This window comes from Carassius auratus, unplaced genomic scaffold, assembly GCF_003368295.1.
Source record: "Carassius auratus strain Wakin unplaced genomic scaffold, ASM336829v1 scaf_tig00039397, whole genome shotgun sequence".
NCBI classification, from domain to species: Eukaryota; Metazoa; Chordata; class Actinopteri; order Cypriniformes; family Cyprinidae; genus Carassius; species Carassius auratus.
In genome coordinates, this window is record NW_020526510.1 from 1 (window position 1) to 27,249 (window position 27,249).

The window sequence follows — 27,249 nt, forward strand, 5'->3', positions numbered from 1 at the left end:
GGCTTGAAGGACTTGACGGCACAGAAAATTTACCTCGCTCTGGCTCACCCCAACGTCATCAAGGATGCCATCTGGGCCACCAGAACCTGCTGGTGGGGAAGCGCGTTTACGGTAACCCTCCATGCATGCGAGCTAAAGGTAACATCAATGCTGCAGGGGTACCGACGACGATATTCGGACGGGGGCCGGGGTCGCACGGAGAGGGTCCCGGCAGGCACCGACCCTGGCCGCCCGTAGATGCACCCTCACCACTCTGGCTACGGGAACAGCGGGCCAGCGGGCCGGAGGAGAGGGGATCTCCGCTGAGTCCATTAAGTAGCATCTCATGTCCCTGTTCTGGAGAGTGGGGTGATGACCCACTTGATAAGGACTCACCCCCGGTCTTGCCACAATAGATGATTTTTAATTGGTGTTTTTTCTTGTTTTTTATCATGAAATAGGTTTATTAACTAATATATATACGAGGCTTGTTTGCTTTTTTTAAAAAAATTTGTATTTTAGCTTTTTGGAAACTTGACCGCACCTTTTAAACACACCTCAATAATGGACTTTTAAAAACAAGCAAAACACTGTGGTTTTTAATCAAATGCTTTTTAACAATGATTGTTCTTTCATTTTACCATGTGTATTTATTATATATTATATTGCTTGTTTTAATGTTGTGATTAAAAAGAAAATGGGTGTGAAAAAAAAAAATGCAAGTGGAAAAAATGTAAATGGTGACAATAAAACTTGTTTCGAAAGAAAAAAAATCTGTTCTTATCAGTTTAAATATCTGATACGTCCCCCATCCGGGGACTACATATTAATGGATTTTTAGATCACGGAGCTGGAGCTGGGGCTTGCTCCGTCCACTCCATGCATCGGCCTGGTATTGCAGTGTCTCCAGGAACGGTTGTGCTTTCCCTTTTTGGGGATTGCCTTTATTGTGTCGAATAGCAGAACAAGGAATGAGAGCTGCCGTTGCAGATGCTGTGGTTTATTGCAAACTTTTTCCTGATGTGTCCACCTTTGGGGTCTTGGACTCTTCCACTAACGATGCACCCACCTGAGGTCTTGAAGTCTTTCACAGACGAGGTGACGCATCGAATCAAGGTGTGTTTGTTTAAAGAGAGTCCATCTAAAACTGGCGGTTGGGAAGCACCGGCCCATGAGCTGGCAGTTTCCAGGCCAGTAACGGAAGGCACCCGTCCTTCCTTTCCTGGAGGGGGGGCGGAGGGCTAACCGTTGGTGAGGAGGGTAGAGATGCAAATCACACCTCTGGCTGACCGCCTGGGCCTTCATAACTTACCTGGCAGGGGAACACCATGATCAAGAAGGCGGTTCACCAGGGCGAGGCTTTGTCATTGCACTCCGCCATGCTGACCCCTGCGAATTCCCCAAATGCGGGAATTCTCGACTGCATAATTTATGGTAGTGGGGGACTGCGTCGCGCTCTCCCTGAAATTGTTGGTGAAACAAAGCAGAAAGGTTTTTACAGTTTTTTATTTATTTTCCTTTCAGAATGGGGAGTTCTGTCACATGCGAGATTGTGTTGTGCGCCTGTGAAACAAAGTCACTTGCGCTTCTTGAAAAAATCGGACCCTGGTGGGTAGTTTAGTTCGAACATAGCGCAGACCTTACTTTGAAAGTAGATTGGACTGACTGCAGCCTAGCTGTAACTGTCTCCATGTTGTTTGGTTGTCCTTTTTTTCGATTCGTATTAATTTTTGTTGTCGCTTACAGCGACACCTAGTGGCCTGTCGCCGCGCCCTTTTTCACCTGGCCTCGGACTGAGCCCCTGCCACAGGTGTGCCGATTTGGGGTGAAGGGATCTCACTCCTTCCTGGAGTTATAGCCATTCGAGCCACCTTCGGACACGCCACCTTAGCACGCTTTGAGGTCCCCTCGCCAAGGTGAATGGAAATTTCCTCTATTTTGATGATTATTGACACTCAGGACTCCAGAGAAGCTTTCTGGTGCTGATTTGGGTGGGACTGGGCCAAATACCTGGCGCCAGGTTGCAAAAGAAGGTTTTCGACAAAATCCAAAATACCCGAAATTTCGTCAGAGCGACGGGCCAATCTGAGACCTGCGTCTCGTTCGGCTCGAGCCAAGGATTCCGGTGACATAAGGCACGTGGCTCTGCGACCAACCGTTTGGGAGTTTACGAGCGATGCCGTACTTTCCGTCGCTGCAGTTCCACCGTCAGGCCGATCGGGACAAGGCCCCGGTGACGTTGCAGACAGGGAGGGTACTACCATCCCGCAGTGTTGCAGGTGTTTTCATCTTTGTTTGATTGTCCATTTACATTACATTTTCCCTATTTTTCAGCTTACGGCGCCACCTAGTGGCCTGTCGCCGCGTCCCTTTTCGCCTGGCCTCGGACTGAGCCCCTGCACAGGTGTGGCCGATTTGGGTGAAGGGATCTCACTCCTTCCTGGAGTTATAGCCATTCGAGCCACCTCGGACACGCCACCTTAGCACGTTTGAGGTCCCTCGCCAAGGTGAATGGAAATTTCCTCTATTTTTGGATGATTATTGACACTCAGACTCCAGAGAAGCTTTCTGTGCTGATTTGGGTGGGACTGGGCCAAATACCTGGCGCCAGGTTGCAAAAGAAGGTTTTCGACAAAATCCAAAATACCCGAAAATTTCGTCAGAGCGACGGGCCAATCTGAGACCTGCGTCTCGTTCGGCTCGAGCCAAGGATTCCGGTGTCATAAGGCACGTGGCTCTGCGACCAACCGTTTTGGGAGTTACGAGCCATGCCGTACTTTCCGTCAGGCCGATCGGGACGAGGCCCGGTGACGTTGTAGACAGGGGAGGGTACTACCCAGATAGCACACTTACGTCTGCAAGATGTCTGTTAAAGAACTGTTGATCTGGAAAGCATCTGCCATCTACAAACGTCTGACATACGCCTTTCAGATGTCAGTTTTATATACCTTCTAAATCATAAACATCTAAAAGACATCTAATTGACATCTATCTGACATCTAAAAGGCAGTGTTGGGGAGTAACTAGTTACATGTAACAGCATTACGTAATTTAATTACAAAATGAATGTAACTGTAATTAGTTACAGTTACGAAGAAAAAATTAGTAATTAAATTAAAGTTACTTATGAAATTTTTAACGATTACAAAGGCAATTACATTTGAATATTTACACACATCCACATACAGATTTCACTGATTTCTTTCCCAAATTGCACTGACTGTTCTGAGACATACGCCCTAATAATTTCCAGAATTTTAACAGAATTTTTTTGTTTTTTCCCAGTCCGCCCTTCCTGTAAATTAATGGCAAAAACATGCAGTTTCATTTAATACAAATAGGCCTACTGAAGCTTGCAGTGTTGTCAGCCTCTGCCGCCTCAATATAGGAGTACATGAGCACATAAACATCATTTCTAGAACTGCTCTGTGTCACGTCATGCATTTTACCTATCATATCATATACAAAGAGACAGCAGTTTAAAAAAACACCAATGTTTCAGGAGTTTATTATACAGGAATGACACATGCTTATTAGATAACTGTATTTGAGTTGATGTATATGTTTTTATTTATTATTATTTAATTTTCACAAATTTAGAAAAGTAATCTAAAAGTACTCAAAAGTAATTAGTTACATTACTTTAATAAAGTAATTGAAAAAGTTATACTACTATAACATTTTAAACAGGGTAACTTGTAATCTGTAACCTATTACATTTCCAAAGTAACCTTCCAAACACTGCTAAAAGGAGACGTCCAATAGACGTATTGCAGATGAGCAAACAGCCTTAAAACTACATCTTGCAGATGTAAATTCATATGTCAAATAGACGTCTCCTAGATGTATGTGTGCTATCAGGGTACCATCCCCCAGCGTTTTTAGGTCTCCCAAAACTTACCAAAGCCGAGATGGGCATCGCCGTGTCCGGCTTCCTCCCTGCTGCGTCTTAGCAGCATCGCTTCTCGGCCTTTTGGCTAAGATCAAGTGTAGTATCTGTTCTTATCAGTTATACTACTATATTGAGTTTGGCGCCTCGGGCGCCAAACTCAATAGAAACAAGTCCGAGGCCCAGCTCTTCGGGCCGTGGGGAGACGTGGACACAGGAGGACTTGATTTGGTTTTTAAAGACAACGATTTTAAGATTTTAGGCGTTAAATTTGACAAAGACGGGGGTGGACGGGAAAACTGGACTGACTTGTTAGGGAAAGTTAGGAAAAGACTGGGGTTTTGGGGACTAAGACAGATGACGATGGAAGGCAAGGTTTTAATTTTTAAATCTGTGATTTTACCTCTGATTTTACTTGTCTGTTCTGTTTTTAGCCCCCCTCGGTGGTTCCTGGGGAAACTGGAGAGGGCGGTGTTTTACTTCCTGTGGGGGTCCAAGTGGGAGCGCCTGAAGAGGGAGACCATCAAGAAAAGGCCGGAGAACGGTGGAAAAGGCCTCCCAGACCCCCACCTGTTTTTAGGCAGCCGCTTCACCGCCCTGCACATTAGTTATGCCACGACCCCATCCAAAGAAAACAAGACGGCTGCAATGGCGCGATTTTGGATGGGGTCTTACCTACGAACACTGAAAATTTTACCAGTGGACTTGAAAACACCAGTGTCTTTTAACTTGCCCAAAGAGTACAGTTTTATAAAAAAGTTTTTAAAGAAATACCTTTTAGAGAGTGAAGATGTCACCATTTTAACTCAACACAAGTCTCTCATCTCTGTTGTGCAGGACCGGGAACCGGTGAGTCCAGTTCCGGGCCTCACACCAAGTGAGGCCAAACAGGTTTGGCGGAACGCGGCTCACCCCGCTCTCCAGAACAGGCACAAGGACTTATCGTGGATGGTGGCTCATGAGATCCTCCCGGTCAGGGCGGTTATGCACTCCAGAGGCATGGCCAAGAACCCCATCTGCCCGCGGTCCGGCTGCAATTCCCCGGAGACCGTCCACCACCTGCTCTGGGAGTGCAGCACTGCGCGGGACCTGTGGGCCAAGACCGGCCCCCTGTATTTCCCGTGCCTACCAGCGGGTGGGGCCCAGTTCGGGTACCAGCTCGCCATCCTTGGGGTGGACCGGGGCTTGAAGGACTTGACGGCACAGAAATTTACCTCGCTCTGGCTCACCCTCAACGTCATCAAGGATGCCATCTGGGCCACCAGAAACCTGCTGGTGGGGAAGCGCGTTACGGTAACCCTCCATGCATGCGAGCTAAAGGTAACATCAATGCTGCAGGGGTACCGGACGACGATATTCGGACGGGGGGCCGGGGTCGCACGGAGAGGGTCCCGGCAGGCACCGACCCTGGCCGCCCGTAGATGCACCCTCACCACTCTGGCTACGGGAACAGCGGGCCAGCGGGCCGGAGGAGAGGGGATCTCCGCTGAGTCCATAAAGTAGCATCTCATGTCCCTGTTCTGGAGAGTGGGGTGATGACCCACTTGATAAGGACTCACCCCGGTCTTGCACAATAGATGATTTTTAATTGGTGTTTTTCATTGTTTTATCATGAAAGAGGTTTTATTAACATATATATATACGAGGCTTGTTTGCTTTTTTTAAAAAAATTTGTATTTTACTTTTGGAACTGACCGCACCTTTTAAACACACCTCAATAATGGACTTTTAAAAACAAGCAAAACACTGTGGTTTTAATCAAATGCTTTTTAACAATGATTGTTTCTTTCATTTTACCATGTGTATTTATTATATATTATATTGCTTGTTTTAATGTGTGATTAAAAAGAAAATGGTGTGTGAAAAAGAAAAAATGCAAATGGAAAAAATGTAAATGGTGACAATAAAACTTTTTCGAAAGAAAAAAATCTGTTCTTATCAGTTTAATATCTGATACGTCCCCCATCCGGGGACTACATATTAAATGGATTTTTAGATCACGGAGCTGGAGCCGGGGCTTGCTCCGTCCACTCCATGCATCGGCCTGGTATTGCAGTGTCTCCAGGAACGGTGTGCTTTCCCTTTTTGGGGATTGCCATTTATTGTGTCGAATAGCAGAACAAGGAATGAGAGCTGCCGTTGCAGATGCTGTGGTTTATTGCAAACTTTTTTCCTGATGTGTCCACCTGGGGTCTTGGACTCTTCCACTAACGATGCACCCACCTGAGGTCTTGAAGTCTTTCACAGACGAGGTGACGCATCGAATCAGGTGTGTTTGTTTAAAGAGAGTCATCTAAAACTGGCGTTGGGAAGCACCGGCCCATGAGCTTGGCAGTTTCCAGGCCAGTAACGGAAGGCACCCGTCCTTCCTTTCCTGGAGGGGGGGCGGAGGGCTAACCGTTGGTGAGGATGGTAGAGATGCAAATCACACCTCTGGCTGACCGCCTGGGCCTTCATACTTACCTGGCAGGGGAGACACCATGATCAAGAAGGCGGTTCACCCAGGGCGAGGCTTGTCCATTGCACTCCGGCCATGCTGACCCCTGCGAATTCCCCAAATGCGGGAATCTCGACTGCATAATTTATGGTAGTGGGGGACTGCGTTCGCGCTCTCCCCTGAAATTGTTGGTGAAACAAAGCAGAAGAGGTTTTTACAGTTTTTTATTTATTTTCCTTTCAGAATGGGGAGTTCTGTCACATGCGAGATTTGTGTTGTGCGCCTGTGAAACAAAGTCACTTGCGCTCTTGAAAAATCGGACCCTGGTGGGTAGTTTAGTTCGAACATAGCGCAGACCTTACTTTGAAAGTAGATTGGACTGACTGCAGCCTAGCTGTAACTGTCTCCATGTTGTTTGGTTGTCCTTTTTTTCGATTCGTATTAATTTTGTTGTCGCTTACAGCGACACCTAGTGGCCTGTCGCCGCGCCCTTTTTCACCTGGCCTCGGACTGAGCCCCTGCACAGGTGTGCCGATTTGGGTGAAGGGATCTCACTCCTTCCTGGAGTTATAGCCATTCGAGCCACCTCGGACACGCCACCTTAGCACGCTTTGAGGTCCCCTCGCCAAGGTGAATGGAAATTTCCTCTATTTTTGGATGATTATTGACACTCAGACTCCAGAGAAGCTTTCTGTGCTGATTTGGGTGGGACTGGGCCAAATACCTGGCGCCAGGTTGCAAAAGAAGGTTTTCGACAAAATCCAAAATACCCGAAAATTTCGTCAGAGCGACGGGCCAATCTGAGACCTGCGTCTCGTTCGGCTCGAGCCAAGGATTCCGGTGACATAAGGCACGTGGCTCTGCGACCAACCGTTTGGGAGTTACGAGCGATGCCGTACTTTCCGTCGCTGCAGTTCCACCGTCAGGCCGATCGGGACAAGGCCCGGTGACGTTGCAGACAGGGGAGGGTACTACCATCCCGCAGTGTTGCAGGTGTTTTCATCTTTGTTTGATTGTCCATTTACATTACATTTTCCCTATTTTTCAGCTTACGGCGCCACCTAGTGGCCTGTCGCCGCGTCCCTTTTCGCCTGGCCTCGGACTGAGCCCCTGCACAGGTGTGCCGATTTGGGTGAAGGGATCTCACTCCTTCCTGGAGTTATAGCCATTCGAGCCACCTCGGACACGCCACCTTAGCACGTTTTGAGGTCCCCTCGCCAAGGTGAATGGAAATTTCCTCTATTTTTGGATGATTATTGACACTCAGACTCCAGAGAAGCTTTCTGTGCTGATTTGGGTGGGACTGGGCCAAATACCTGGCGCCAGGTTGCAAAAGAAGGTTTTCGACAAAATCCAAAATACCCGAAAATTTCGTCAGAGCGACGGGCCAATCTGAGACCTGCGTCTCGTTCGGCTCGAGCCAAGGATTCCGGTGTCATAAGGCACGTGGCTCTGCGACCAACCGTTTGGGAGTTACGAGCCATGCCGTACTTTCCGTCAGGCCGATCGGGACGAGGCCCGGTGACGTTGTAGACAGGGGAGGGTACTACCCAGATAGCACACTTACGTCTGCAAGATGTCTGTTAAAGAACTGTTGATCTGGAAAGCATCTGCCATCTACAAACGTCTGACATACGCCTTTCAGATGTCAATTTTATATACCTTCTAAATCATAAACATCTAAAAGACATCTAATTGACATCTATCTGACATCTAAAAGGCAGTGTTGGGGAGTAACTAGTTACATGTAACAGCATTACGTAATTTAATTACAAAATGAATGTAACTGTAATTAGTTACAGTTACGAAGAAAAAATTAGTAATTAAATTAAAGTTACTTATGAAATTTTTAACGATTACAAAGGCAATTACATTTGAATATTTACACACATCCACATACAGATTTCACTGATTTCTTTCCCAAATTGCACTGACTGTTCTGAGACATACGCCCTAATAATTTCCAGAATTTTAACAGAATTTTTTGTTTTTCCCAGTCCGCCCTTCCTGTAAATTAATGGCAAAAACATGCAGTTTCATTTAATACAAATAGGCCTACTGAAGCTTGCAGTGTTGTCAGCCTCTGCCGCCTCAATATAGGAGTACATGAGCACATAAACATCATTTCTAGAACTGCTCTGTGTCACGTCATGCATTTTACCTATCATATCATATACAAAGAGACAGCAGTTTAAAAAAACACCAATGTTTCAGGAGTTTATTATACAGGAATGACACATGCTTATTAGATAACTGTATTTGAGTTGATGTATATGTTTTTATTTATTATTATTTAATTTTCACAAATTTAGAAAAGTAATCTAAAAGTACTCAAAAGTAATTAGTTACATTACTTTAATAAAGTAATTGAAAAAGTTATACTACTATAACATTTTAAACAGGGTAACTTGTAATCTGTAACCTATTACATTTCCAAAGTAACCTTCCAAACACTGCTAAAAGGAGACGTCCAATAGACGTATTGCAGATGAGCAAACAGCCTTAAAACTACATCTTGCAGATGTAAATTCATATGTCAAATAGACGTCTCCTAGATGTATGTGTGCTATCAGGGTACCATCCCCAGCGTTTTTAGGTCTCCCAAAACTTACCAAAGCCGAGATGGGCATCGCCGTGTCCGGCTTCCTCCCTGCTGCGTCTTAGCAGCATCGCTTCTCGGCCTTTTGGCTAAGATCAAGTGTAGTATCTGTTCTTATCAGTTATACTACTATATTGAGTTTGGCGCCTCGGGCGCCAAACTCAATAGAAACAAGTCCGAGGCCCAGCTCTTCGGGCCGTGGGGAGACGTGGACACAGGAGGACTTGATTTGGTTTTTAAAGACAACGATTTTAAGATTTTAGGCGTTAAATTTGACAAAGACGGGGGTGGACGGGAAAACTGGACTGACTTGTTAGGGAAAGTTAGGAAAAGACTGGGGTTTTGGGGACTAAGACAGATGACGATGGAAGGCAAGGTTTTAATTTTTAAATCTGTGATTTTACCTCTGATTTTACTTGTCTGTTCTGTTTTTAGCCCCCCTCGGTGGTTCCTGGGGAAACTGGAGAGGGCGGTGTTTTACTTCCTGTGGGGGTCCAAGTGGGAGCGCCTGAAGAGGGAGACCATCAAGAAAAGGCCGGAGAACGGTGGAAAAGGCCTCCCAGACCCCCACCTGTTTTTAGGCAGCCGCTTCACCGCCCTGCACATTAGTTATGCCACGACCCCATCCAAAGAAAACAAGACGGCTGCAATGGCGCGATTTTGGATGGGGTCTTACCTACGAACACTGAAAATTTTACCAGTGGACTTGAAAACACCAGTGTCTTTTAACTTGCCCAAAGAGTACAGTTTTATAAAAAAGTTTTTAAAGAAATACCTTTTAGAGAGTGAAGATGTCACCATTTTAACTCAACACAAGTCTCTCATCTCTGTTGTGCAGGACCGGGAACCGGTGAGTCCAGTTCCGGGCCTCACACCAAGTGAGGCCAAACAGGTTTGGCGGAACGCGGCTCACCCCGCTCTCCAGAACAGGCACAAGGACTTATCGTGGATGGTGGCTCATGAGATCCTCCCGGTCAGGGCGGTTATGCACTCCAGAGGCATGGCCAAGAACCCCATCTGCCCGCGGTCCGGCTGCAATTCCCCGGAGACCGTCCACCACCTGCTCTGGGAGTGCAGCACTGCGCGGGACCTGTGGGCCAAGACCGGCCCCCTGTATTTCCCGTGCCTACCAGCGGGTGGGGCCCAGTTCGGGTACCAGCTCGCCATCCTTGGGGTGGACCGGGGCTTGAAGGACTTGACGGCACAGAAATTTACCTCGCTCTGGCTCACCCTCAACGTCATCAAGGATGCCATCTGGGCCACCAGAAACCTGCTGGTGGGGAAGCGCGTTACGGTAACCCTCCATGCATGCGAGCTAAAGGTAACATCAATGCTGCAGGGGTACCGGACGACGATATTCGGACGGGGGGGCCGGGGTCGCACGGAGAGGGTCCCGGCAGGCACCGACCCTGGCCGCCCGTAGATGCACCCTCACCACTCTGGCTACGGGAACAGCGGGCCAGCGGGCCGGAGGAGAGGGGATCTCCGCTGAGTCCATAAAGTAGCATCTCATGTCCCTGTTCTGGAGAGTGGGGTGATGACCCACTTGATAAGGACTCACCCCCGGTCTTGCACAATAGATGATTTTTAATTGGTGTTTTTCATTGTTTTATCATGAAAGAGGTTTTATTAACATATATATATACGAGGCTTGTTTGCTTTTTTTAAAAAAATTTGTATTTTACTTTTGGAACTGACCGCACCTTTTAAACACACCTCAATAATGGACTTTTAAAAACAAGCAAAACACTGTGGTTTTAATCAAATGCTTTTTAACAATGATTGTTTCTTTCATTTTACCATGTGTATTTATTATATATTATATTGCTTGTTTTAATGTGTGATTAAAAAGAAAATGGTGTGTGAAAAAGAAAAAATGCAAATGGAAAAAATGTAAATGGTGACAATAAAACTTTTTCGAAAGAAAAAAATCTGTTCTTATCAGTTTAATATCTGATACGTCCCCCATCCGGGGACTACATATTAAATGGATTTTTAGATCACGGAGCTGGAGCCGGGGCTTGCTCCGTCCACTCCATGCATCGGCCTGGTATTGCAGTGTCTCCAGGAACGGTGTGCTTTCCCTTTTTGGGGATTGCCATTTATTGTGTCGAATAGCAGAACAAGGAATGAGAGCTGCCGTTGCAGATGCTGTGGTTTATTGCAAACTTTTTTCCTGATGTGTCCACCTGGGGTCTTGGACTCTTCCACTAACGATGCACCCACCTGAGGTCTTGAAGTCTTTCACAGACGAGGTGACGCATCGAATCAGGTGTGTTTGTTTAAAGAGAGTCATCTAAAACTGGCGTTGGGAAGCACCGGCCCATGAGCTTGGCAGTTTCCAGGCCAGTAACGGAAGGCACCCGTCCTTCCTTTCCTGGAGGGGGGGCGGAGGGCTAACCGTTGGTGAGGATGGTAGAGATGCAAATCACACCTCTGGCTGACCGCCTGGGCCTTCATACTTACCTGGCAGGGGAGACACCATGATCAAGAAGGCGGTTCACCCAGGGCGAGGCTTGTCCATTGCACTCCGGCCATGCTGACCCCTGCGAATTCCCCAAATGCGGGAATCTCGACTGCATAATTTATGGTAGTGGGGGACTGCGTTCGCGCTCTCCCCTGAAATTGTTGGTGAAACAAAGCAGAAGAGGTTTTTACAGTTTTTTATTTATTTTCCTTTCAGAATGGGGAGTTCTGTCACATGCGAGATTTGTGTTGTGCGCCTGTGAAACAAAGTCACTTGCGCTCTTGAAAAATCGGACCCTGGTGGGTAGTTTAGTTCGAACATAGCGCAGACCTTACTTTGAAAGTAGATTGGACTGACTGCAGCCTAGCTGTAACTGTCTCCATGTTGTTTGGTTGTCCTTTTTTTCGATTCGTATTAATTTTGTTGTCGCTTACAGCGACACCTAGTGGCCTGTCGCCGCGCCCTTTTTCACCTGGCCTCGGACTGAGCCCCTGCACAGGTGTGCCGATTTGGGTGAAGGGATCTCACTCCTTCCTGGAGTTATAGCCATTCGAGCCACCTCGGACACGCCACCTTAGCACGCTTTGAGGTCCCCTCGCCAAGGTGAATGGAAATTTCCTCTATTTTTGGATGATTATTGACACTCAGACTCCAGAGAAGCTTTCTGTGCTGATTTGGGTGGGACTGGGCCAAATACCTGGCGCCAGGTTGCAAAAGAAGGTTTTCGACAAAATCCAAAATACCCGAAAATTTCGTCAGAGCGACGGGCCAATCTGAGACCTGCGTCTCGTTCGGCTCGAGCCAAGGATTCCGGTGACATAAGGCACGTGGCTCTGCGACCAACCGTTTGGGAGTTACGAGCGATGCCGTACTTTCCGTCGCTGCAGTTCCACCGTCAGGCCGATCGGGACAAGGCCCGGTGACGTTGCAGACAGGGGAGGGTACTACCATCCCGCAGTGTTGCAGGTGTTTTCATCTTTGTTTGATTGTCCATTTACATTACATTTTCCCTATTTTTCAGCTTACGGCGCCACCTAGTGGCCTGTCGCCGCGTCCCTTTTCGCCTGGCCTCGGACTGAGCCCCTGCACAGGTGTGCCGATTTGGGTGAAGGGATCTCACTCCTTCCTGGAGTTATAGCCATTCGAGCCACCTCGGACACGCCACCTTAGCACGTTTTGAGGTCCCCTCGCCAAGGTGAATGGAAATTTCCTCTATTTTTGGATGATTATTGACACTCAGACTCCAGAGAAGCTTTCTGTGCTGATTTGGGTGGGACTGGGCCAAATACCTGGCGCCAGGTTGCAAAAGAAGGTTTTCGACAAAATCCAAAATACCCGAAAATTTCGTCAGAGCGACGGGCCAATCTGAGACCTGCGTCTCGTTCGGCTCGAGCCAAGGATTCCGGTGTCATAAGGCACGTGGCTCTGCGACCAACCGTTTGGGAGTTACGAGCCATGCCGTACTTTCCGTCAGGCCGATCGGGACGAGGCCCGGTGACGTTGTAGACAGGGGAGGGTACTACCCAGATAGCACACTTACGTCTGCAAGATGTCTGTTAAAGAACTGTTGATCTGGAAAGCATCTGCCATCTACAAACGTCTGACATACGCCTTTCAGATGTCAGTTTTATATACCTTCTAAATCATAAACATCTAAAAGACATCTAATTGACATCTATCTGACATCTAAAAGGCAGTGTTGGGGAGTAACTAGTTACATGTAACAGCATTACGTAATTTAATTACAAAATGAATGTAACTGTAATTAGTTACAGTTACGAAGAAAAAATTAGTAATTAAATTAAAGTTACTTATGAAATTTTTAACGATTACAAAGGCAATTACATTTGAATATTTACACACATCCACATACAGATTTCACTGATTTCTTTCCCAAATTGCACTGACTGTTCTGAGACATACGCCCTAATAATTTCCAGAATTTTAACAGAATTTTTTGTTTTTCCCAGTCCGCCCTTCCTGTAAATTAATGGCAAAAACATGCAGTTTCATTTAATACAAATAGGCCTACTGAAGCTTGCAGTGTTGTCAGCCTCTGCCGCCTCAATATAGGAGTACATGAGCACATAAACATCATTTCTAGAACTGCTCTGTGTCACGTCATGCATTTTACCTATCATATCATATACAAAGAGACAGCAGTTTAAAAAAACACCAATGTTTCAGGAGTTTATTATACAGGAATGACACATGCTTATTAGATAACTGTATTTGAGTTGATGTATATGTTTTTATTTATTATTATTTAATTTTCACAAATTTAGAAAAGTAATCTAAAAGTACTCAAAAGTAATTAGTTACATTACTTTAATAAAGTAATTGAAAAAGTTATACTACTATAACATTTTAAACAGGGTAACTTGTAATCTGTAACCTATTACATTTCCAAAGTAACCTTCCAAACACTGCTAAAAGGAGACGTCCAATAGACGTATTGCAGATGAGCAAACAGCCTTAAAACTACATCTTGCAGATGTAAATTCATATGTCAAATAGACGTCTCCTAGATGTATGTGTGCTATCAGGGTACCATCCCCCAGCGTTTTTAGGTCTCCCAAAACTTACCAAAGCCGAGATGGGCATCGCCGTGTCCGGCTTCCTCCCTGCTGCGTCTTAGCAGCATCGCTTCTCGGCCTTTTGGCTAAGATCAAGTGTAGTATCTGTTCTTATCAGTTATACTACTATATTGAGTTTGGCGCCTCGGGCGCCAAACTCAATAGAAACAAGTCCGAGGCCCAGCTCTTCGGGCCGTGGGGAGACGTGGACACAGGAGGACTTGATTTGGTTTTTAAAGACAACGATTTTAAGATTTTAGGCGTTAAATTTGACAAAGACGGGGGTGGACGGGAAAACTGGACTGACTTGTTAGGGAAAGTTAGGAAAAGACTGGGGTTTTGGGGACTAAGACAGATGACGATGGAAGGCAAGGTTTTAATTTTTAAATCTGTGATTTTACCTCTGATTTTACTTGTCTGTTCTGTTTTTAGCCCCCCTCGGTGGTTCCTGGGGAAACTGGAGAGGGCGGTGTTTTACTTCCTGTGGGGGTCCAAGTGGGAGCGCCTGAAGAGGGAGACCATCAAGAAAAGGCCGGAGAACGGTGGAAAAGGCCTCCCAGACCCCCACCTGTTTTTAGGCAGCCGCTTCACCGCCCTGCACATTAGTTATGCCACGACCCCATCCAAAGAAAACAAGACGGCTGCAATGGCGCGATTTTGGATGGGGTCTTACCTACGAACACTGAAAATTTTACCAGTGGACTTGAAAACACCAGTGTCTTTTAACTTGCCCAAAGAGTACAGTTTTATAAAAAAGTTTTTAAAGAAATACCTTTTAGAGAGTGAAGATGTCACCATTTTAACTCAACACAAGTCTCTCATCTCTGTTGTGCAGGACCGGGAACCGGTGAGTCCAGTTCCGGGCCTCACACCAAGTGAGGCCAAACAGGTTTGGCGGAACGCGGCTCACCCCGCTCTCCAGAACAGGCACAAGGACTTATCGTGGATGGTGGCTCATGAGATCCTCCCGGTCAGGGCGGTTATGCACTCCAGAGGCATGGCCAAGAACCCCATCTGCCCGCGGTCCGGCTGCAATTCCCCGGAGACCGTCCACCACCTGCTCTGGGAGTGCAGCACTGCGCGGGACCTGTGGGCCAAGACCGGCCCCCTGTATTTCCCGTGCCTACCAGCGGGTGGGGCCCAGTTCGGGTACCAGCTCGCCATCCTTGGGGTGGACCGGGGCTTGAAGGACTTGACGGCACAGAAATTTACCTCGCTCTGGCTCACCCTCAACGTCATCAAGGATGCCATCTGGGCCACCAGAAACCTGCTGGTGGGGAAGCGCGTTACGGTAACCCTCCATGCATGCGAGCTAAAGGTAACATCAATGCTGCAGGGGTACCGGACGACGATATTCGGACGGGGGGGCCGGGGTCGCACGGAGAGGGTCCCGGCAGGCACCGACCCTGGCCGCCCGTAGATGCACCCTCACCACTCTGGCTACGGGAACAGCGGGCCAGCGGGCCGGAGGAGAGGGGATCTCCGCTGAGTCCATAAAGTAGCATCTCATGTCCCTGTTCTGGAGAGTGGGGTGATGACCCACTTGATAAGGACTCACCCCCGGTCTTGCACAATAGATGATTTTTAATTGGTGTTTTTCATTGTTTTATCATGAAAGAGGTTTTATTAACATATATATATACGAGGCTTGTTTGCTTTTTTTAAAAAAATTTGTATTTTACTTTTGGAACTGACCGCACCTTTTAAACACACCTCAATAATGGACTTTTAAAAACAAGCAAAACACTGTGGTTTTAATCAAATGCTTTTTAACAATGATTGTTTCTTTCATTTTACCATGTGTATTTATTATATATTATATTGCTTGTTTTAATGTGTGATTAAAAAGAAAATGGTGTGTGAAAAAGAAAAAATGCAAATGGAAAAAATGTAAATGGTGACAATAAAACTTTTTCGAAAGAAAAAAATCTGTTCTTATCAGTTTAATATCTGATACGTCCCCCATCCGGGGACTACATATTAAATGGATTTTTAGATCACGGAGCTGGAGCCGGGGCTTGCTCCGTCCACTCCATGCATCGGCCTGGTATTGCAGTGTCTCCAGGAACGGTGTGCTTTCCCTTTTTGGGGATTGCCATTTATTGTGTCGAATAGCAGAACAAGGAATGAGAGCTGCCGTTGCAGATGCTGTGGTTTATTGCAAACTTTTTTCCTGATGTGTCCACCTGGGGTCTTGGACTCTTCCACTAACGATGCACCCACCTGAGGTCTTGAAGTCTTTCACAGACGAGGTGACGCATCGAATCAGGTGTGTTTGTTTAAAGAGAGTCATCTAAAACTGGCGTTGGGAAGCACCGGCCATGAGCTTGGCAGTTTCCAGGCCAGTAACGGAAGGCACCCGTCCTTCCTTTCCTGGAGGGGGGGCGGAGGGCTAACCGTTGGTGAGGATGGTAGAGATGCAAATCACACCTCTGGCTGACCGCCTGGGCCCTCATACTTACCTGGCAGGGGAGACACCATGATCAAGAAGGCGGTTCACCCAGGGCGAGGCTTGTCCATTGCACTCCGGCCATGCTGACCCCTGCGAATTCCCCAAATGCGGGAATCTCGACTGCATAATTTATGGTAGTGGGGGACTGCGTTCGCGCTCTCCCCTGAAATTGTTGGTGAAACAAAGCAGAAGAGGTTTTTACAGTTTTTTATTTATTTTCCTTTCAGAATGGGGAGTTCTGTCACATGCGAGATTTGTGTTGTGCGCCTGTGAAACAAAGTCACTTGCGCTCTTGAAAAATCGGACCCTGGTGGGTAGTTTAGTTCGAACATAGCGCAGACCTTACTTTGAAAGTAGATTGGACTGACTGCAGCCTAGCTGTAACTGTCTCCATGTTGTTTGGTTGTCCTTTTTTTCGATTCGTATTAATTTTGTTGTCGCTTACAGCGACACCTAGTGGCCTGTCGCCGCGCCCTTTTTCACCTGGCCTCGGACTGAGCCCCTGCACAGGTGTGCCGATTTGGGTGAAGGGATCTCACTCCTTCCTGGAGTTATAGCCATTCGAGCCACCTCGGACACGCCACCTTAGCACGCTTTGAGGTCCCCTCGCCAAGGTGAATGGAAATTTCCTCTATTTTTGGATGATTATTGACACTCAGACTCCAGAGAAGCTTTCTGTGCTGATTTGGGTGGGACTGGGCCAAATACCTGGCGCCAGGTTGCAAAAGAAGGTTTTCGACAAAATCCAAAATACCCGAAAATTTCGTCAGAGCGACGGGCCAATCTGAGACCTGCGTCTCGTTCGGCTCGAGCCAAGGATTCCGGTGACATAAGGCACGTGGCTCTGCGACCAACCGTTTGGGAGTTACGAGCGATGCCGTACTTTCCGTCGCTGCAGTTCCACCGTCAGGCCGATCGGGACAAGGCCCGGTGACGTTGCAGACAGGGGAGGGTACTACCATCCCGCAGTGTTGCAGGTGTTTTCATCTTTGTTTGATTGTCCATTTACATTACATTTTCCCTATTTTTCAGCTTACGGCGCCACCTAGTGGCCTGTCGCCGCGTCCCTTTTCGCCTGGCCTCGGACTGAGCCCCTGCACAGGTGTGCCGATTTGGGTGAAGGGATCTCACTCCTTCCTGGAGTTATAGCCATTCGAGCCACCTCGGACACGCCACCTTAGCACGTTTTGAGGTCCCCTCGCCAAGGTGAATGGAAATTTCCTCTATTTTTGGATGATTATTGACACTCAGACTCCAGAGAAGCTTTCTGTGCTGATTTGGGTGGGACTGGGCCAAATACCTGGCGCCAGGTTGCAAAAGAAGGTTTTCGACAAAATCCAAAATACCCGAAAATTTCGTCAGAGCGACGGGCCAATCTGAGACCTGCGTCTCGTTCGGCTCGAGCCAAGGATTCCGGTGTCATAAGGCACGTGGCTCTGCGACCAACCGTTTGGGAGTTACGAGCCATGCCGTACTTTCCGTCAGGCCGATCGGGACGAGGCCCGGTGACGTTGTAGACAGGGGAGGGTACTACCCAGATAGCACACTTACGTCTGCAAGATGTCTGTTAAAGAACTGTTGATCTGGAAAGCATCTGCCATCTACAAACGTCTGACATACGCCTTTCAGATGTCAGTTTTATATACCTTCTAAATCATAAACATCTAAAAGACATCTAATTGACATCTATCTGACATCTAAAAGGCAGTGTTGGGGAGTAACTAGTTACATGTAACAGCATTACGTAATTTAATTACAAAATGAATGTAACTGTAATTAGTTACAGTTACGAAGAAAAAATTAGTAATTAAATTAAAGTTACTTATGAAATTTTTAACGATTACAAAGGCAATTACATTTGAATATTTACACACATCCACATACAGATTTCACTGATTTCTTTCCCAAATTGCACTGACTGTTCTGAGACATACGCCCTAATAATTTCCAGAATTTTAACAGAATTTTTTGTTTTTCCCAGTCCGCCCTTCCTGTAAATTAATGGCAAAAACATGCAGTTTCATTTAATACAAATAGGCCTACTGAAGCTTGCAGTGTTGTCAGCCTCTGCCGCCTCAATATAGGAGTACATGAGCACATAAACATCATTTCTAGAACTGCTCTGTGTCACGTCATGCATTTTACCTATCATATCATATACAAAGAGACAGCAGTTTAAAAAAACACCAATGTTTCAGGAGTTTATTATACAGGAATGACACATGCTTATTAGATAACTGTATTTGAGTTGATGTATATGTTTTTATTTATTATTATTTAATTTTCACAAATTTAGAAAAGTAATCTAAAAGTACTCAAAAGTAATTAGTTACATTACTTTAATAAAGTAATTGAAAAAGTTATACTACTATAACATTTTAAACAGGGTAACTTGTAATCTGTAACCTATTACATTTCCAAAGTAACACTGCTAAAAGGAGACGTCCAATAGACGTATTGCAGATGAGCAAACAGCCTTAAAACTACATCTTGCAGATGTAAATTCATATGTCAAATAGACGTCTCCTAGATGTATGTGTGCTATCAGGGTACCATCCCCCAGCGTTTTTAGGTCTCCCAAAACTTACCAAAGCCGAGATGGGCATCGCCGTGTCCGGCTTCCTCCCTGCTGCGTCTTAGCAGCATCGCTTCTCGGCCTTTTGGCTAAGATCAAGTATCTTGTCGGACGGTTGAGACTGCGATCGCCTCTTGGAGGTTTCCTGACTCGAGATCGTTTCATATCTTGAGTCACACAACTTCGAGAGGTATATTGAACTCTGCTGCTTCGGGCTCCAACAAGTTTTAAGGTGAGGTCTTTTAATTATTTATTTTGTTATTTATTGTTGTATTTATTGTTGTTTTAAGTTTTTAGGCTGTTGGTGCCTCCATCATGTCGGCTGCCCGTGCCGGCGTGCGGAGGCACCACAGCGTGCGTTTTTTATTTAGGCAGGTTGAGGGGAAGCTCCTGGGAATGTCCCGTATGGACTTTTCCAGGAAGCTGATCCAAAAGACCTTAGCTTTTAAATGTGACGACCTGAATTGTTTGATGACTCTGCCCTTGAACAAAGGATTTGATGTTAGTTTTAAAACCGCTTCCCTACTTAGTGACTTTTGGCAAAGGTTTGAATCCGTTAAAGCCCAGTTTTCCATGTTCACTGTTGAGAAACTTTCTGATAACACACTTAAAACTGTGATTGTCAGGATGTTCAATGAAACCGTGACTGGAGATGATATTTGTGTTTGGTTGGGTAGATTTTGCACTGTTCGAGGCCAGCCTGTCAAAGTGTTAGATGAAGATGGCATTTGGACATGCTCCTGGCGAATTCCCATTAAACAATGGGAAGACGCTGGGGGCTACCAGGGCCTGAAGCATCTGCCTTCCATGATTGTGCTCGGAGAGAACAGAGGCTACATACATTATCAAGGAATGCCCAAACTCTGCAGAAAGTGTGGAAGGTTTGGTCATCTATCTGAAGCATGCCAAGAGTTAATCTGTGGGAAGTGTAGAGAAATTGGTCACAGTTTTGATGACTGTACCAATGGCAGACGGTGCAATCTTTGTGGAGAAACAAACCATCTCTACAGAGACTGCCCTAAAAGTTTTGCCAACAAGCTAAAAATGGCCGCCCCACATGGGCAACAAACGAAGGAACAAAGGAGAGAGGAGGCGGTCCCTGAGGTTTTGGCGGGAATTTCAAATTCCCAGCCGGCCTCAGGGATTGGGCAGGAAGGAGGAAGTGGGGCGGCCACAGGGGCGGAGGCAACGGAACAGGAAATGGTAATGGAAGGAAAGGAAAGTGAGGAAGAATCACTGATAACAGTTTCGGATGGGGTGGAAGAATCCACCGGGAGTGAGACAGAGTGTTCACTCCCTAATGCTCAGGTGCAAAAAAGACCTGCGGGGTCTCCTCTGATTGTAACGGAGGAGAAAAAATCTAGGGCAGCATATAAGCTCGATAGTTCCGATTCGGTAGATCTGGAGCGCATGTGGCCCCTAGAGTCCCCAAATGAGGTTTCCTTTTTGCACATTAAGCTAACAGCATCATCGCCAAAGGAGCCACAAGAGGTTCCCTCTGTGGCCTCTGAAGCGACAGGCATTTGCCCTCCAGACCTCAGCTCATCTGGGGAAAAGGAAAGACAAATGCTACAAGATGTAACATGATTTTAATCATATTTTTGTAGTCTTTTTCTTGTCTTCTGTTTTAAATGCCTCATACCTTTTTAACCCTACTGCTCATGGCCCTCACCATCTCTACTATCAATGTCAGAAGTGTGAGGTCCACCATTAGAGCACAGAGTATTTTGTCCTTTTTAAAATCTTTTAAGTCAGATTTGTTTTTATTACAAGAGTGTTCTCTGCCCTTTTTAACTAGGTACACAAAAATGGAAGAGCTATGGTCCGCAGGAGCCTCCATATGGAGCGGATCAAATTTTAACAAAAACGACGGAGTTGCGGTTTTAATTAATAATCCTAACATCTTGGTGAAGGGCAGCACTGTGGTGAGGCAAGGCCGGGCACTTTTAGTAAATCTGACCTTTTTAGACAGGGATTTTAATGTTCTTAATGTATATGGTTTTACGGAAAAGAACGAAAGATATGAGCTTTTAGAAGACTTGCAACCCCACATGCTAGGTAGGGCTCCCCTAATGGTAGCAGGGGATTTTAATTGTGTTTTATCTAAAACAGACAGGAAAAGGGTAGGGGAGGATTTTAGAGTGGACAAAACGTCGGTTTTATTGCAGGGTTTAGTCAGAGATTTTAATTTAGTCGACTGTTTTAAAATTTTGCATCAAAGAGAGGAGGGCTTCACCTGGTTCAGTGGTGATGGTACCAAAGCCTCTCGAATCGACTACGTGTTTACAAGGGACTGCCCGCCAACCGATGCTACATTAACCCCCCTTTTTTTCTCTGATCACATGATGCTGTCTTGCACCCTTTCACTGCCCATGGGTGTGACGGTAGGGGGAGGGCTGTGGAAGCTGAACTGTTCCCTGTTGGAAGACAAGAATGTAATTTTAGAATATAGGGAACAGTTCAGCCAATGGCAGACCCTCCAAGACTTTTATGATACACGTGCACAGTGGTGGGAGATGGTAAAGGACCGGACGAGACAGTTTTTTAGAAAGATAGGGAAAGAAAAGAAGAGTAGGGAAAAGAAATGCATGTTGGGGTTGCAAAAAAGACTACAAAGGTATTTTAATCTTTTAAATAATGGTTTTGATTTTAACAATGAAATCCAGGATGTAAAAAAGGAAATGTCAGTTTTAGCCAATATAGAAAGTAAAGGGGTCCTTTTAAGAAGCAAAGAGAGAGAAATTGAAGAAGGGGAAAAGTGTACCAGATATTTTTTTAAGAAAATAATAACAAGGGGTGGGGGGTTAACCAGGGTTAAAACAGGGGATAGGGAGGTTAACACAACAAAAGAGATTTTAGAGGATGTGGAAAAATTTTATGGGGCTTTATATAGTTTTAAAAAGGTACACTCAGACACCGTAAAAGAAGTTTTAAATTTTGTTGAGAAAAGGGTCGACTGTCAAAATGAGATTTTAGCCCAAGATTTGAACATTTTAGAAACCCAAAAAGCTCTTGGAGGTTTTAAAAAGGGGAAGTCCCCAGGAGTGGATGGACTTCCCCTGGAGTTTTATCTAACATTTTGGGACATTTTAGGACAAGAGCTTTTGACAGTTTTTAAAGAGTTTGAGACCCTCGACAGACTTCCAGACAGTTTTAGAATAGGGATAGTTTCTTTACTTCACAAAAAAGGTGACCGGACTGACTTAAAAAACTGGAGACCCATAACACTTTTAAATTTCGATTATAAACTTTTTAGCAAAGTTTTAGCGACACGCATGTCAACTGTTTTAGAGGATGTGATTCACCCGGATCAAGCTTGTTCTGTGCCCGGAAGAAAGATAACAGACAACCTAGTGCTGATTAGAGACGCCATCTGTTACGCGAGAGACAGAAATATTCGGCTAGTAGTCCTAAATTTAGATTTTGAAAAAGCATTTGATCGAGTCTCACACCAGTACCTCTTCCAGGTTCTGGAGAAAATGGGGTTTCCAAAGAGGTTTATAGCCTGGGTGGGACTGCTGTACAAGGGAATAGTCAGCAAAATTCTAATAAATGGGCATCTTTCCAAAGCTGTGAACATACACAGTGGTGTCCGTCAGGGATGTCCTTTATCTCCTCTTCTGTATGTGGCTTGCATCGAGCCACTGGCACAGATCTTGAGAAGGGACAAATGGATCAAAGGACTGGACGTTCCTGGGACGGGGGGACTGACGGCGACCTGTGTTTTATATATGGACGACGTAACTCTTTTAGCCACAGACGTTTTATCAATACGAAGAGCACTGGACTTGACTGACTGGTACGGTCGGGCCTCGGGCGCCAAACTCAATAGAAACAAGTCCGAGGCCCAGCTCTTCGGGCCGTGGGGAGACGTGGACACAGGAGGACTTGATTTGGTTTTTAAAGACAACGATTTTAAGATTTTAGGCGTTAAATTTGATAAAGACGGGGGTGGACGGGAAAACTGGACTGACTTGTTAGGGAAAGTTAGGAAAAGACTGGGGTTTTGGGGACTAAGACAGATGACGATGGAAGGCAAGGTTTTAATTTTTAAATCTGTGATTTTACCTCTGATTTTACTTGTCTGTTCTGTTTTTAGCCCCCCTCGGTGGTTCCTGGGGAAACTGGAGAGGGCGGTGTTTTACTTCCTGTGGGGGTCCAAGTGGGAGCGCCTGAAGAGGGAGACCATCAAGAAAAGGCCGGAGAACGGTGGAAAAGGCCTCCCAGACCCCCACCTGTTTTTAGGCAGCCGCTTCACCGCCCTGCACATTAGTTATGCCACGACCCCATCCAAAGAAAACAAGACGGCTGCAATGGCGCGATTTTGGATGGGGTCTTACCTACGAACACTGAAAATTTTACCAGTGGACTTGAAAACCCCAGTGTCTTTTAACTTGCCCAAAGAGTACAGTTTTATAAAAAAGTTTTTAAAGAAATACCTTTTAGAGAGTGAAGATGTCACCATTTTAACTCAACACAAGTCTCTCATCTCTGTTGTGCAGGACCGGGAACCGGTGAGTCCAGTTCCGGGCCTCACACCAAGTGAGGCCAAACAGGTTTGGCGGAACGCGGCTCACCCCGCTCTCCAGAACAGGCACAAGGACTTATCGTGGATGGTGGCTCATGAGATCCTCCCGGTCAGGGCGGTTATGCACTCCAGAGGCATGGCCAAAAACCCCATCTGCCCGCGGTCCGGCTGCAATTCCCCGGAGACCGTCCACCACCTGCTCTGGGAGTGCAGCACTGCGCGGGACCTGTGGGCCAAGACCGGCCCCCTGTATTTCCCGTGCCTACCAGCGGGTGGGGCCCAGTTCGGGTACCAGCTCGCCATCCTTGGGGTGGGCCGGGGCTTGAAGGACTTGACGGCACAGAAATTTACCTCGCTCTGGCTCACCCTCAACGTCATCAAGGATGCCATCTGGGCCACCAGAAACCTGCTGGTGGGGAAGCGCGTTACGGTAACCCTCCATGCATGCGAGCTAAAGGTAACATCAATGCTGCAGGGGTACCGGACGACGATATTCGGACGGGGGGGCCGGGGTCGCACGGAGAGGGTCCCGGCAGGCACCGACCCTGGCCGCCCGTAGATGCACCCTCACCACTCTGGCTACGGGAACAGCGGGCCAGCGGGCCGGAGGAGAGGGGATCTCCGCTGAGTCCATAAAGTAGCATCTCATGTCCCTGTTCTGGAGAGTGGGGTGATGACCCACTTGATAAGGACTCACCCCCGGTCTTGCACAACAGATGATTTTTAATTGGTGTTTTTTATTGTTTTATTATGAAAGAGGTTTTATTAACATATATACGAGGCTTGTTTGTTTTTTTTTAAAATTTGTGTTTTACTTTGGAACTGACCGCACCTTTTAAACACACCTCAATAATGGACTTTTAAAAACAAGCAAAACACTGTGGTTTTAATCAAATGCTTTTTAAAAATGATTGTTTATTTCATTTTACCATGTGTATTTATTATATATTATATTGCTTGTTTTAATGTGTGATTTAAAAGAAAATGTTGTGTGAAAAAGAAAAAATGCAAATGGAAAAAATGTAAATGGTGACAATAAAACTTTTTCGAAAGAAAAATCTGTTCTTATCAGTTATACTACTATATTGAGTTTGGCGCCTCGGGCGCCAAACTCAATAGAAACAAGTCCGAGGCCCAGCTCTTCGGGCCGTGGGGAGACGTGGACACAGGAGGACTTGATTTGGTTTTTAAAGACAACGATTTTAAGATTTTAGGCGTTAAATTTGACAAAGACGGGGGTGGACGGGAAAACTGGACTGACTTGTTAGGGAAAGTTAGGAAAAGACTGGGGTTTTGGGGACTAAGACAGATGACGATGGAAGGCAAGGTTTTAATTTTTAAATCTGTGATTTTACCTCTGATTTTACTTGTCTGTTCTGTTTTTAGCCCCCCTCGGTGGTTCCTGGGGAAACTGGAGAGGGCGGTGTTTTACTTCCTGTGGGGGTCCAAGTGGGAGCGCCTGAAGAGGGAGACCATCAAGAAAAGGCCGGAGAACGGTGGAAAAGGCCTCCCAGACCCCCACCTGTTTTTAGGCAGCCGCTTCACCGCCCTGCACATTAGTTATGCCACGACCCCATCCAAAGAAAACAAGACGGCTGCAATGGCGCGATTTTGGATGGGGTCTTACCTACGAACACTGAAAATTTTACCAGTGGACTTGAAAACCCCAGTGTCTTTTAACTTGCCCAAAGAGTACAGTTTTATAAAAAAGTTTTTAAAGAAATACCTTTTAGAGAGTGAAGATGTCACCATTTTAACTCAACACAAGTCTCTCATCTCTGTTGTGCAGGACCGGGAACCGGTGAGTCCAGTTCCGGGCCTCACACCAAGTGAGGCCAAACAGGTTTGGCGGAACGCGGCTCACCCCGCTCTCCAGAACAGGCACAAGGACTTATCGTGGATGGTGGCTCATGAGATCCTCCCGGTCAGGGCGGTTATGCACTCCAGAGGCATGGCCAAGAACCCCATCTGCCCGCGGTCCGGCTGCAATTCCCCGGAGACCGTCCACCACCTGCTCTGGGAGTGCAGCACTGCGCGGGACCTGTGGGCCAAGACCGGCCCCCTGTATTTCCCGTGCCTACCAGCGGGTGGGGCCCAGTTCGGGTACCAGCTCGCCATCCTTGGGGTGGGCCGGGGCTTGAAGGACTTGACGGCACAGAAATTTACCTCGCTCTGGCTCACCCTCAACGTCATCAAGGATGCCATCTGGGCCACCAGAAACCTGCTGGTGGGGAAGCGCGTTACGGTAACCCTCCATGCATGCGAGCTAAAGGTAACATCAATGCTGCAGGGGTACCGGACGACGATATTCGGACGGGGGGGCCGGGGTCGCACGGAGAGGGTCCCGGCAGGCACCGACCCTGGCCGCCCGTAGATGCACCCTCACCACTCTGGCTACGGGAACAGCGGGCCAGCGGGCCGGAGGAGAGGGGATCTCCGCTGAGTCCATAAAGTAGCATCTCATGTCCCTGTTCTGGAGAGTGGGGTGATGACCCACTTGATAAGGACTCACCCCCGGTCTTGCACAACAGATGATTTTTAATTGGTGTTTTTTATTGTTTTATTATGAAAGAGGTTTTATTAACATATATACGAGGCTTGTTTGTTTTTTTTTAAAATTTGTGTTTTACTTTGGAACTGACCGCACCTTTTAAACACACCTCAATAATGGACTTTTAAAAACAAGCAAAACACTGTGGTTTTAATCAAATGCTTTTTAAAAATGATTGTTTATTTCATTTTACCATGTGTATTTATTATATATTATATTGCTTGTTTTAATGTGTGATTTAAAAGAAAATGTTGTGTGAAAAAGAAAAAATGCAAATGGAAAAAATGTAAATGGTGACAATAAAACTTTTTCGAAAGAAAAATCTGTTCTTATCAGTTATACTACTATATTGAGTTTGGCGCCTCGGGCGCCAAACTCAATAGAAACAAGTCCGAGGCCCAGCTCTTCGGGCCGTGGGGAGACGTGGACACAGGAGGACTTGATTTGGTTTTTAAAGACAACGATTTTAAGATTTTAGGCGTTAAATTTGACAAAGACGGGGGTGGACGGGAAAACTGGACTGACTTGTTAGGGAAAGTTAGGAAAAGACTGGGGTTTTGGGGACTAAGACAGATGACGATGGAAGGCAAGGTTTTAATTTTTAAATCTGTGATTTTACCTCTGATTTTACTTGTCTGTTCTGTTTTTAGCCCCCCTCGGTGGTTCCTGGGGAAACTGGAGAGGGCGGTGTTTTACTTCCTGTGGGGGTCCAAGTGGGAGCGCCTGAAGAGGGAGACCATCAAGAAAAGGCCGGAGAACGGTGGAAAAGGCCTCCCAGACCCCCACCTGTTTTTAGGCAGCCGCTTCACCGCCCTGCACATTAGTTATGCCACGACCCCATCCAAAGAAAACAAGACGGCTGCAATGGCGCGATTTTGGATGGGGTCTTACCTACGAACACTGAAAATTTTACCAGTGGACTTGAAAACCCCAGTGTCTTTTAACTTGCCCAAAGAGTACAGTTTTATAAAAAAGTTTTTAAAGAAATACCTTTTAGAGAGTGAAGATGTCACCATTTTAACTCAACACAAGTCTCTCATCTCTGTTGTGCAGGACCGGGAACCGGTGAGTCCAGTTCCGGGCCTCACACCAAGTGAGGCCAAACAGGTTTGGCGGAACGCGGCTCACCCCGCTCTCCAGAACAGGCACAAGGACTTATCGTGGATGGTGGCTCATGAGATCCTCCCGGTCAGGGC

At 46.4% G+C, this 27,249-nt stretch overlaps 4 non-coding genes and 7 pseudogenes across 4 annotated transcripts; all 11 read left to right on the forward strand.

Moving 5' to 3' along the window:
* Positions 1–728: 728 nt before the first annotated feature.
* LOC113083887 (uncharacterized) lies at positions 729–905 on the forward strand (annotated as a pseudogene).
* Positions 906–1,283: 378 nt separating this feature from the next.
* On the forward strand, positions 1,284–1,444 carry LOC113083871 (U1 spliceosomal RNA). The gene has a single exon (XR_003283482.1). It is a non-coding gene; the product is annotated as a U1 spliceosomal RNA (small nuclear RNA).
* A 2,492-nt stretch (positions 1,445–3,936) lies between these two features.
* Positions 3,937–4,059, forward strand: LOC113083888 (uncharacterized; annotated as a pseudogene).
* A 1,714-nt stretch (positions 4,060–5,773) lies between these two features.
* On the forward strand, positions 5,774–5,949 carry LOC113083877 (uncharacterized; annotated as a pseudogene).
* Positions 5,950–6,323: 374 nt separating this feature from the next.
* Positions 6,324–6,487, forward strand: LOC113083858 (U1 spliceosomal RNA). The gene has a single exon (XR_003283470.1). It is a non-coding gene; the product is annotated as a U1 spliceosomal RNA (small nuclear RNA).
* A 2,486-nt stretch (positions 6,488–8,973) lies between these two features.
* On the forward strand, positions 8,974–9,096 carry LOC113083889 (uncharacterized; annotated as a pseudogene).
* A 1,716-nt stretch (positions 9,097–10,812) lies between these two features.
* Positions 10,813–10,988, forward strand: LOC113083878 (uncharacterized; annotated as a pseudogene).
* Positions 10,989–11,362: 374 nt separating this feature from the next.
* Positions 11,363–11,526, forward strand: LOC113083869 (U1 spliceosomal RNA). The gene has a single exon (XR_003283481.1). It is a non-coding gene; the product is annotated as a U1 spliceosomal RNA (small nuclear RNA).
* A 2,487-nt stretch (positions 11,527–14,013) lies between these two features.
* Positions 14,014–14,136, forward strand: LOC113083890 (uncharacterized; annotated as a pseudogene).
* A 1,716-nt stretch (positions 14,137–15,852) lies between these two features.
* On the forward strand, positions 15,853–16,028 carry LOC113083879 (uncharacterized; annotated as a pseudogene).
* A 373-nt stretch (positions 16,029–16,401) lies between these two features.
* Positions 16,402–16,565, forward strand: LOC113083881 (U1 spliceosomal RNA). The gene has a single exon (XR_003283488.1). It is a non-coding gene; the product is annotated as a U1 spliceosomal RNA (small nuclear RNA).
* The last annotated feature ends 10,684 nt before the right edge of the window (positions 16,566–27,249 follow it).